The sequence below is a fragment of the Macaca nemestrina genome, chromosome 5 (genome assembly GCF_043159975.1).
Source record: "Macaca nemestrina isolate mMacNem1 chromosome 5, mMacNem.hap1, whole genome shotgun sequence".
NCBI lineage: Eukaryota > Metazoa > Chordata > Mammalia > Primates > Cercopithecidae > Macaca > Macaca nemestrina.
This window is the reverse complement of record NC_092129.1, coordinates 128,836,765-128,846,489: the sequence shown is the minus strand read 5'-3', so window position 1 is coordinate 128,846,489 and position 9,725 is coordinate 128,836,765.

Here is a 9,725-nt window from a genome sequence, read left to right as displayed (position 1 = left end):
CTCCCTTTTAAATGAAACTCTTGACTTCTTAGTGTTGCCTCAGAAATGTGCTTTTCATTACAGAGAATATTACAGAGAGAGTTCTGCTGCCTCATGGAGGAGCCACAGGAACTGTGCACAATCTTTCTTGCCACAGAGTCACAAGGAGAAAATTGGCAGCTTAGGAGACCAACCAGCTAAATGAGATATGTCAGCCGACAAACAGCTTAAATACTCTTGGATCATTTTTCCTCTACTTTATCGAGTAGTTTTAGTTTGAGGGAAGTGAACAATCTTCTGGGTGTCTTCCTTACTCAAGATTTCTCTGTCTCTGTCTTCTTAGGCGTTTGTTTCTTTATGCCTGGATCTGCCACTTCACATTTCGCCTTTTTTTCCATATCTACCTCTGACTCTATCTTCGTCTTTTTGTCTCTCCCTTTATTTTCTTTATTTTTGGTTTCTCTTTTTCATTTTCTCTTATATTGTCAGTCACCTTAATTTCTATAAACACATAATTATCACTAACAATTAAAGAGCTTTATAAATGATGATGAAAATTTGAAACAAATTTCTTAAAGAATCTTTGAATCATTGTGTGTGTGTGTGTGTGAGAGAGCGAGAGAGAGAGAGGAGAGAGAGAGAGAGAAAGAGAAAAGTATTTATTGTTGACCTGTGATTTCCTCAATCCCAACCCTAAATGTGAGTTGTAGAACTTGGATTTGAACCTGCAGCCAGTTAGGGACCAGAGCATCTGCTCTGTAGCACCACATCACACTGCCTTCCTCCTGGTCTCCAAACGTATAACTGAAATATTATTGTATCTTGCTCTTAGTACCTCTCCTGTATAAATGCACTCTTGCATTTCTTTTCAAATAACTATAATTCTAGATACATTTGCATAAATAGGATTAGAATCTTGCAAAAGTATATTCTTTCCAGAGAGTGTCTGCACAGGAGAAGGAGGCCAGCAGATGTCAGTCTCACCTCAGTAGAAGAGCTGAGAATAGTTTCATTGTGGCTTTTCTTCATGGGAGTTTGCTTTTTTTGAATGAACTTTCAAATAACCACACTCAGGGGAGCGTGCACTCAGGTGAGCGTGCACTCAGGGGAGCGCACACTCAGATGAACGTGCACTCAGGGGAGCACGCACTCAGATGAGCGCACACTCAGAAGAGATCACACTCAGAGTAGCGCACACTCAGACGAGTGCACACTCAGAGGAGTTCACACTCCGGGGAGTGCACACTCAGGGGAACACGCACTAAGACGAACGTGCACTCAGACAAGCGTGCACTCAGGGGAGCGTGCACTCAGACAAGCGCACACTCAGAGGAGCTCACACAGACGAGTGCACACTCGGGAGCTCACACTCAGGTGAGCGCACACTCAGAGGAGCACACACTCAGACGTGCACACACTCAGAGGAGCTCACACAGACGAGTGCACACTCAGAGGAGCTGATACTCAGAGGAGCGCACACTCATAGGAGCTCACATTCAGACGAGTGCACATTCAGGGGAGTGCACACTCAGGGGAGCATGCACTCAGGGGAGCACACACTCAGGGGAGCATGCAATCAGGGCAGTGCACATTCAGGGGAGTGCATGCTCAGATGAACGTGCACTCAGGGGAGCACGCACTTAGAGGAGCACAAACTCAGAGGAGTGCACACTCAGAGGAGTGCACACTCAGGGGAGCGCATACTCAGATGAGCGTGCACTTGGGAGGACGCACTTAGATGAGCGCACCCTCAGAGGAGATCACACTCAGAGGAGCGCACACTCAGATGAGTGCACACTCAGAGGAGCACACTCTTAGAGGAGCACACATTCAGACAAGTGCACACTCAGAAGAGCTCACACAGACGAGTGCACACTCAGAGGAGCTCACACTTAGAGGAGATCACACTCAGGGGAGCGTACACTCAGTGGAGTGTGCACTAAAGAGAGTGCACACTCAGGGGAGTGCACACTCAGACAAGCGCACAGAGGAGTTCACACGGACGAGTGCACACCCAGAGGAGCTCACGCTCAGAGGAGTGCACACCCAGAGGAGCTCACACTCAGAGGGCACACTCAGACGAGTGTGCATTCAGGGGAGCGCACACTCAGGGGAGTACGCGCTAAGGGGAGCACACACTCAGGGGAGTACGCGCTAAGGGGAGCACACACTCAGGGGAGTGCACACTCAGGGGAGCGCACATTCAGATGAGCGTGCACTCAGAGGAGCACACGCTCAGAGGAGCGCACGCTCAGGGGAGTGCACACTGAGGGGAGCGCACACTCAGAAGAGCGTGCACTCAGTGGAGCGCATACTCAGGGGAGCACTCACTCAGGGGAGAGCTCACTCAGACGAGTGTGCACTCAGGGGAGCGCACAGAGGAGTGCCCAATCAGGGGAGCGCATGCTCACAGGAGCGCACACTCAGACGAGTGTGCACTCAGGAGAGCGCATACTCAGGGCAGTGCACACTCAGGGAACTGCACACTCAGACAAGCGTGCACTCAGGGGAGAGCATACTCAGAGGAGCGCACACTCAGGGGAGTGCACACTCAGGGGTGCGCACACTCAGGGGAGCATACACTCAGGTGAGCGCACATTCAGACGAGCGCACCCTCAGGGGAGTGCACACTCAGGGGAGCACGCACTCAGACGAGCGTGCACACTCGGGAGTGCACACTCCGGGGAGCGAGCACTCAGACAAGCGTGCACACTCAGGGGAGTGCACATTCAGGGAGTGCACACTCGGATGAGCACACACTGAGGGGAGCGCACACTCAGACGAGCTTGCCTCAGGGGAGTGCACACTCGGGAGCACACACTCAGGGGATTGCACGCTCTGGGCACACTCAGGGGAGCGCATACTCAGGAGAGTTCACGCTCGGGGGAGTGCACACTCAGACCGGCGTACACACTCAGGGGAGTGCACATTCAGATGAGCGCACCCTCAGGGGAGTGCACACACAGGGGAGTGCGCACTCAGACCAGCGTGCACACTCAGGGGAGTGCACACTCAGAGGAGCGCACACTCGGGGGAGCACAAACTCAGGGGAGCGCACGCTCTGGGCACACTCGGGAGCGCACACTTAGGAGAGTTCACGCTCAGGGGAGCGTACACTCAGGTGAGCGCACATTCGGACGAGTGCACCCTCAGGGGAGTGCACACTCAGGGGAGTGCACACTCAGGGGACTGCACACTCAGACCAGAATGCACACTCAGGGGAGTGACACTCAGGTGAGCGCATATTCGGACGAGCGCACCCTCAGGGGAGTGTGCACTCAGGGGAGCGCACACTCAGACGAGCCTGCACTCAGGGGAGTGCACACTCAGACGAACTTGCCTCAGGGGAGCGCACACTCAGGGGAGAGCACGCTGAGGGGAGTGCAAGCTCTGGGCACACTCAGGGGAGCGCATACTCAGGAGAGTTCATGCTCAGGGGAGCTCACACCCAGGGGAGCGCACACTCAGGGGAGTGCACACTCAAGGGAGTGCGCACTCAGACTGGCGTACACACTCGGGAGTGCACACTCAGGGGAGCGCGCACTCAGACAAGCATGCACACTCAGGGGAGTGCACACTCAGATGAGCTTGCCTCAGGGGAGCGCACACTCAGGGGAGCACACAGGGGATTGCACGCTCTGGGCACACTTAGGGTAGTGCACACTCAGGAGAGTTCACACTCAGGGGAGCACACTCAGGGGAGCGCACACTCGGGAGTACACACTCGAGGGAGTGCGCACTCAGACCGGCGTACACACTCAGGGGAGCGCACACTCGGGAGCATACACTCAGATGAGCGCACATTCAGACGAGCGTACCCTCAGAGGAGCGCACACTCAGGGGAGTGAACACTCAGGGGAGCGCGCACTCAGGGGAGCGCGCACTCAGACCAGCATGCACACTCAGGGGAGTGCACACTCGGGGGAGTGCACACTCAGAGGAGCGCACACTCGGGGGAGTGCACACTCGGGAGTGCACACTCAGACGAGCGTGCCTCAAGGGTGCAAACACTCAGGGGAGCGCACACTCAGGGGAGTGCACACTCCGGGGAGCACGCACTCAGACCAGCGTGCAAACTCAGGGGAGTGCACACTCAGGGGAGTGTGCGCTCAAGGGGTGCCCTCACTCAGTGGAGTGCACAATCGGGAGCGCATACTCAGGGGAGTGCACACTCGGGGGAGCGCGCACTCGGGGGAGCGCACACTCAGACTAGGTGCACACACTCAGGGGAGTGCACACTAAGGGGAGTGGGCGCTCAAGGGGAGCCCGCACTCAGTGGAGTGCACAATCGGGAGCGCACAGTCAGGGGAGTGCACACTCAGGGGAGTGCACACTCAGTAGAGTGCACATTCAGGGGAGCGTACACTAAGGGGGTGCACACCCCGGGGAGCGCGCACTCAGACCAGTGTGCACGCCCAGGGGAGTGCACACTCAGGTGAGCGTACATTCAGATGAGCATGCACTCAAGGGAGCGCATGCTCAGGGGAGTGCACACTCTGGGCACACAGAGGGGAGCGCACACACAGGAGAGTGCACGCTCAGGGGAGTGCACACTCAGACGAGCGTACACTCAGACGAGCGTGCACTCAGGGGAGCGCACAAACGGGAGCGCACACTCAGGGAGTGCACGCTCAGGGGAGCGCACACTCATAGGGGCGTGAACTGAAAAGAGCGCCCACTCAGGGGCACGTTCACTCAGGGGAGCGTGCACTCAGGGAGAACACATTCAGAGGAGCACACACTCAGATGAGCGCACACTCAGAGGATTGACACTCACAGGGTACACTCAGATGAATGCACACTCAGAACAGAACACTCTCAGACGAATGCATACTCAGATGAGCGCACAGAGGAGCTCACGGAGACGAGTGCACACTCAGAGGAGCTCACACTCAGAGGAGTGCACACTCAGAAGAGCTCACATTCAGACGAACACACACTCATAGGAGCTCACACTCAGAGGAGCGCACACTCATAGGAGCTCACACACAGACGAGTGCACACCCATGTGAGTGCACACTCAGAGGAGATCATACTCAGAGGACCACACACCCAGTTGAGTGTACACTCAGAGGAGCACAGTGTCAGACGAATTGTACACTCAGACAAACACACACTCAGAGGATCTCACACAAACGAGTGCACACTCAGAGGAGCTCACACTCAGGGGAGCGCACACACATGGGTGTGTACACTCAGGGGAGAGAACACTCAGGGGAGCACACTCTAGGGGAGGGCACACTCAGACGAGCTCACACTCAGGAGAGCACACACTCAGGGGAGCGCATATACAGACAAGCGTAGACTCAGGGGAGCTCACACAAAGAGGAGCACACAATCAGAGGAGCCAACACTCAGACAAGCGCAAACTCAGAGGGGCGCAAACGCAGGGGATTGCACACTCAGTGGAGCATATACTCAAGGGAGCGTGCACTCAGGGGAGTGCACACTCAGGGGAGCACAACCCAGACGAACACACACTCAGAGGAGCTTACACTCGGCAGAGTGCACACTCATAGGAGGTCACACTCAGACGAGCGCACATCCAGGGGTGTGCACACTCAGAGGGGATCATACTCAGAGGAGCACACACTCAGACGAGCGTACACTCAGAGGAGCACACTCTCAGACGAGTGCACACTCAGAGGAGTTCACACAGACGAGTGCACACTCAGAGGAGCTCACACTCAGGGGAGCGCACACTCAGGGGAGTGCACATTCAGGGGAGCGCACACTCAGGGCAGTGCACACTCAGGGGAGCACACAGAGGAGCTCACACAGACAAGTGCACACCCAGAGGAACTCACATTCAGAGAAGCGCACACTCATAGGAGCTCACACTCAGACGAGCGCACATTCAGGGGAGCACACACTCAGGGGAGTGCACACTCAGGGGAGCGCAACTCAGACGAGCAGGCACTCAGCAGAGCACGCACTCAGATGAGCGCACACTCAGAGGAGATGACACTCACAGTGCATGCTCAGATAAGTGCACACTCAGAAGAGCACACTCAGATGAGCGCACAGAGGAGCTCACCCAGACAAGTGCACACTCACAGGAGCTCACACTCAGAGGAGCGCACACTCAGAGGAGCTCACACTCACAGGAACACACACTCAGAGGAGCTCACACTCAGAGGAACACACACTCAGAGGATCTCACACCCAGAAGAGTGCACACTCAGAGGAGCTCACACACAGACGAGCACACATCCACGGGAGTGCACACTCAGAGGAGATCATACTCAGAGGAGCACACACCCAGACGATCGTACACTCAGAGGAGCACACTCTCAGATGAGGGCACACTCAGGGGAGCGTGCACTAGGGGTGCGCACACTCAGAAGTGCGCACACTGAGAAAACCGCACACTCAGTGGAGCGTGCACTCAGGGGAGCATGCACTCAGGGGAGCGCTCACTCAAAGGAGTGTGCACTCAGGGGTGCATGCACTCAGATGAGCGCACACTCGCAGGGGATCATACTCACAGGACCGCATCCTCAGATGAGCGCACACACAGAGGAGCTGAAACTCAGAGGAGCGCACACTCATAGGAGCTCACTATCAGACAAGCACACATCCAGGGGAGCGCACACTCAGAGGAGATCATACCCAGAGGAACACACACTCAGACGAGCGTACACTCAGAGTAGCTCACTCTCAGACGGGTGCACACTCAGACGAGCGCACACTCAGAGGAGCTCACATAGACGAGTGCACACTCAGAGGATCTCACACTCAGGGGAGAACGCACTCAGGGGAGTGCACATTCAGGGTGCATGCACTCAGGAGAGTGCACACAGGGCAGTGCATGGAGGAACTGACACAGACGAGTGCACACCCAGAGGAACTCACATTCAGAGTGTTGCACACTCAGGGGAGCGCACACTCAGGAGAGTGCACAGAGGAGCTCACAGAGAGTAGTGCACACCCACAAGGAACTCACACTCAGAGGAGCCCACACTCATAGGAGCTCACACTCCGACAAGTGTGCATTCAGGGGAGAGCATACTCAGGGGAGTGCACACTCAGGGGAGCGCACACTCAGACGAGCTCACACTCGGGAGCACGTACTCAGAGGAGTGCGCACCCAGGGGAGAGCACGCTCAGGGGAGCACACACTCAGGTGAGCACACACTTAGATGAGCTCGCGCTCAGGGAAGCACACAGTCAGGAGAGCCCACACTCAGGGGAGTACACGCTCAGGGGAGCACACACTCAGACAAGCATGGACTCAGGGAGTCTCACACACAGAGGAGCGCACACTCGGAGTAGCCCACACTCAGACGAGAGCACACTGAGGGGGGCGTTCACTCAAAGCTGCGCACACTCAGGGGAGCACATACTCAGGGGAGTGCACACTCAAGGGAGTGCACACTCAGGGGAGCGCACACCCAGACGAGCTCGCACTCAGATGAGCACACACTCAGAAGAGATTGCACTCAGACGAGCGCACACTCAGAGAGCACATTTTCAGATGAGCACACACTCGGACGAGGGCACACTCAGAGGAGCTCACACAGACGAACACACACTCAGAGGAGCTCACACTCAGAGGAGCGCACACTCAGAGGATCGCAACTCAGACAAGCGCACACTCAGAGGGGCACGCATGCTGGGAGTGCACACTCAGGGGAGACAACATTCTGGGGAGCACACACTGAGGGGAGTGCACACTCAGGAGAGCGCACACCCCCGACGAGCATTCACTCAGGGGAGGACGCACTCAGATGACCACACACTCAGATGAGATCACACTCAGATGAGTGCATAATCAGAGGAACTCACACTCTGGGGAGCACACACTCAGGGGAGCACGCACTCAGGGGAGTGCGCATTCAGGATAGCTTGCACTCAGGGGAGGGCACACTCAGGGGCACGTACACTCAGGGGAGCGTGCACTCGGGGAGAACAGATTCAGAGGAGCACACACCCAGATGAGCGCACACTCAGAGGAGTTGACACTCACAGCGCACACTCAGATGACCACACACTCAGAAGAGCTCACTCTCAGATGAACGTACACGTAGATGAGCACACAAAGGAGCTCACGCAGACAGGTGCACACTCAGAGGAGTTCACACTCAGAGGAGTGCACACTCAGAAGAGCTCACACTCAGACGAAAACACACTCAGAGGAGCTCACACTCAGAGGAGCACACACTCTAGGAGCTGACACACAGACGAGCGCACACCCATGGGAGCGCACACTCAGAAGATATCATACTCAGGGGAGCACACACACAGACGAGCGCACACTCAGAGGAGCTCACACAGACGAGTGCACACTCAGAGGAGCTCACAGTCAGGGGAGCGCGCACTCAGGGGAGTGCACATTCAGGGTGCACGCACTCAGGGGAGTGCACACTCAGGGGAGCGCACAGAGGAGCTCACACAGAGTAGTGCACACCCAGAAGGAACTCACACTCAGAGGAGCCCACACTCATAGGAGCTCACACTCAGACGAGTGTGCATTCAGGGGAGAGCATACTCAGGGGAGTGCACACTCAGGGGAGTGCACACTCAGACGAGCTCACACTCGGGAGCACGTACTCAGAGGAGTGCACCCTCAGGGGAGAGTATGCTCAGGGGAGCTCACACTCAGGTGAACGCACACTTAGATGAGCTAACACTCAGGGAAGCATACACGCAGGAGAGCCCACACTCAGGGGAGTACACACTCAGGGGAGCACACACTCAGACAAGCATGGACTCAGGGGATCTCACACACAGAGGAGCGCACACTCAGAGGAGCCCACACTCAGAGGTGCGTGCACTGAAAGGAGCACGCACTCAGGGTAGCGCACACTCAGGGGAGCGCACAGAGGAGCTCACACAGACGAGTGCACACTCAGAGGAACTCACATTCAGAGGAGCGCACACTCAGAGGAGCTCACACTCAGACGAGCACACATTCAGGGGAGTGCACACTCATCGGAGTGCACACTCAGGGGAGTGCACACTCATCGGAGTGCACACTCAGGGGAGTGCACACTCAGACGAGCATGCACTCAGTGTAGCATGCACTCAGATGAGCGCATGCTCAGAGGAGATGACACTGACAGTACCATCTCAGATGAGCACACACTTAGAAGAGCACACTCTCAGACGAGTGCACACTCAGAGGAGTGCACACTCAGAGGGGCGCGCACTGAAAGGAGCACACACTCAGGGGCGCGTTCACTCAGGGGAGCGTGCACTCGGGGAGAACACATTCAGAGGAGCACTCACTCAGATGAGCACACCCTCAGAGGAGTTGACACTCACAGTGTACACTCACATGAATGCACACTCCGAAGAGAACAGTCTCAGACGAATGCACACTCAGATGAGTGCACAGAGGAGCTCACTCAGAAGAGTGCACACTCAGAGGAGCTCACACTCAGAGGCGGGCACACTCAGAGGAGCTTACACACAGACGAGTGCACATCCAGGGATGTGCACACTCAGAGGAGATCATACTCAGAGGAGCACACACCCAGACTATCGTACACTCAGAGGAGCACACTCTCAGATGAGGGCTCACTCAGGGGAGCATGCACTCAGGGGAGCGCTCATTCAAACTAGCATGCACTCAGTGGTGCATGCACTCAGATGAGGGCACACTCGCAGGGGATCACACTCACAGGAACGCACATTCAGATGTGCGCACACTCAGAGGAGCTGACACTCAGAGGAGTGCACACTCATAAGAGCTCACAATCAGACATGCGCACATCCAGGGGAGTGCACACTCAGAGGAGCTG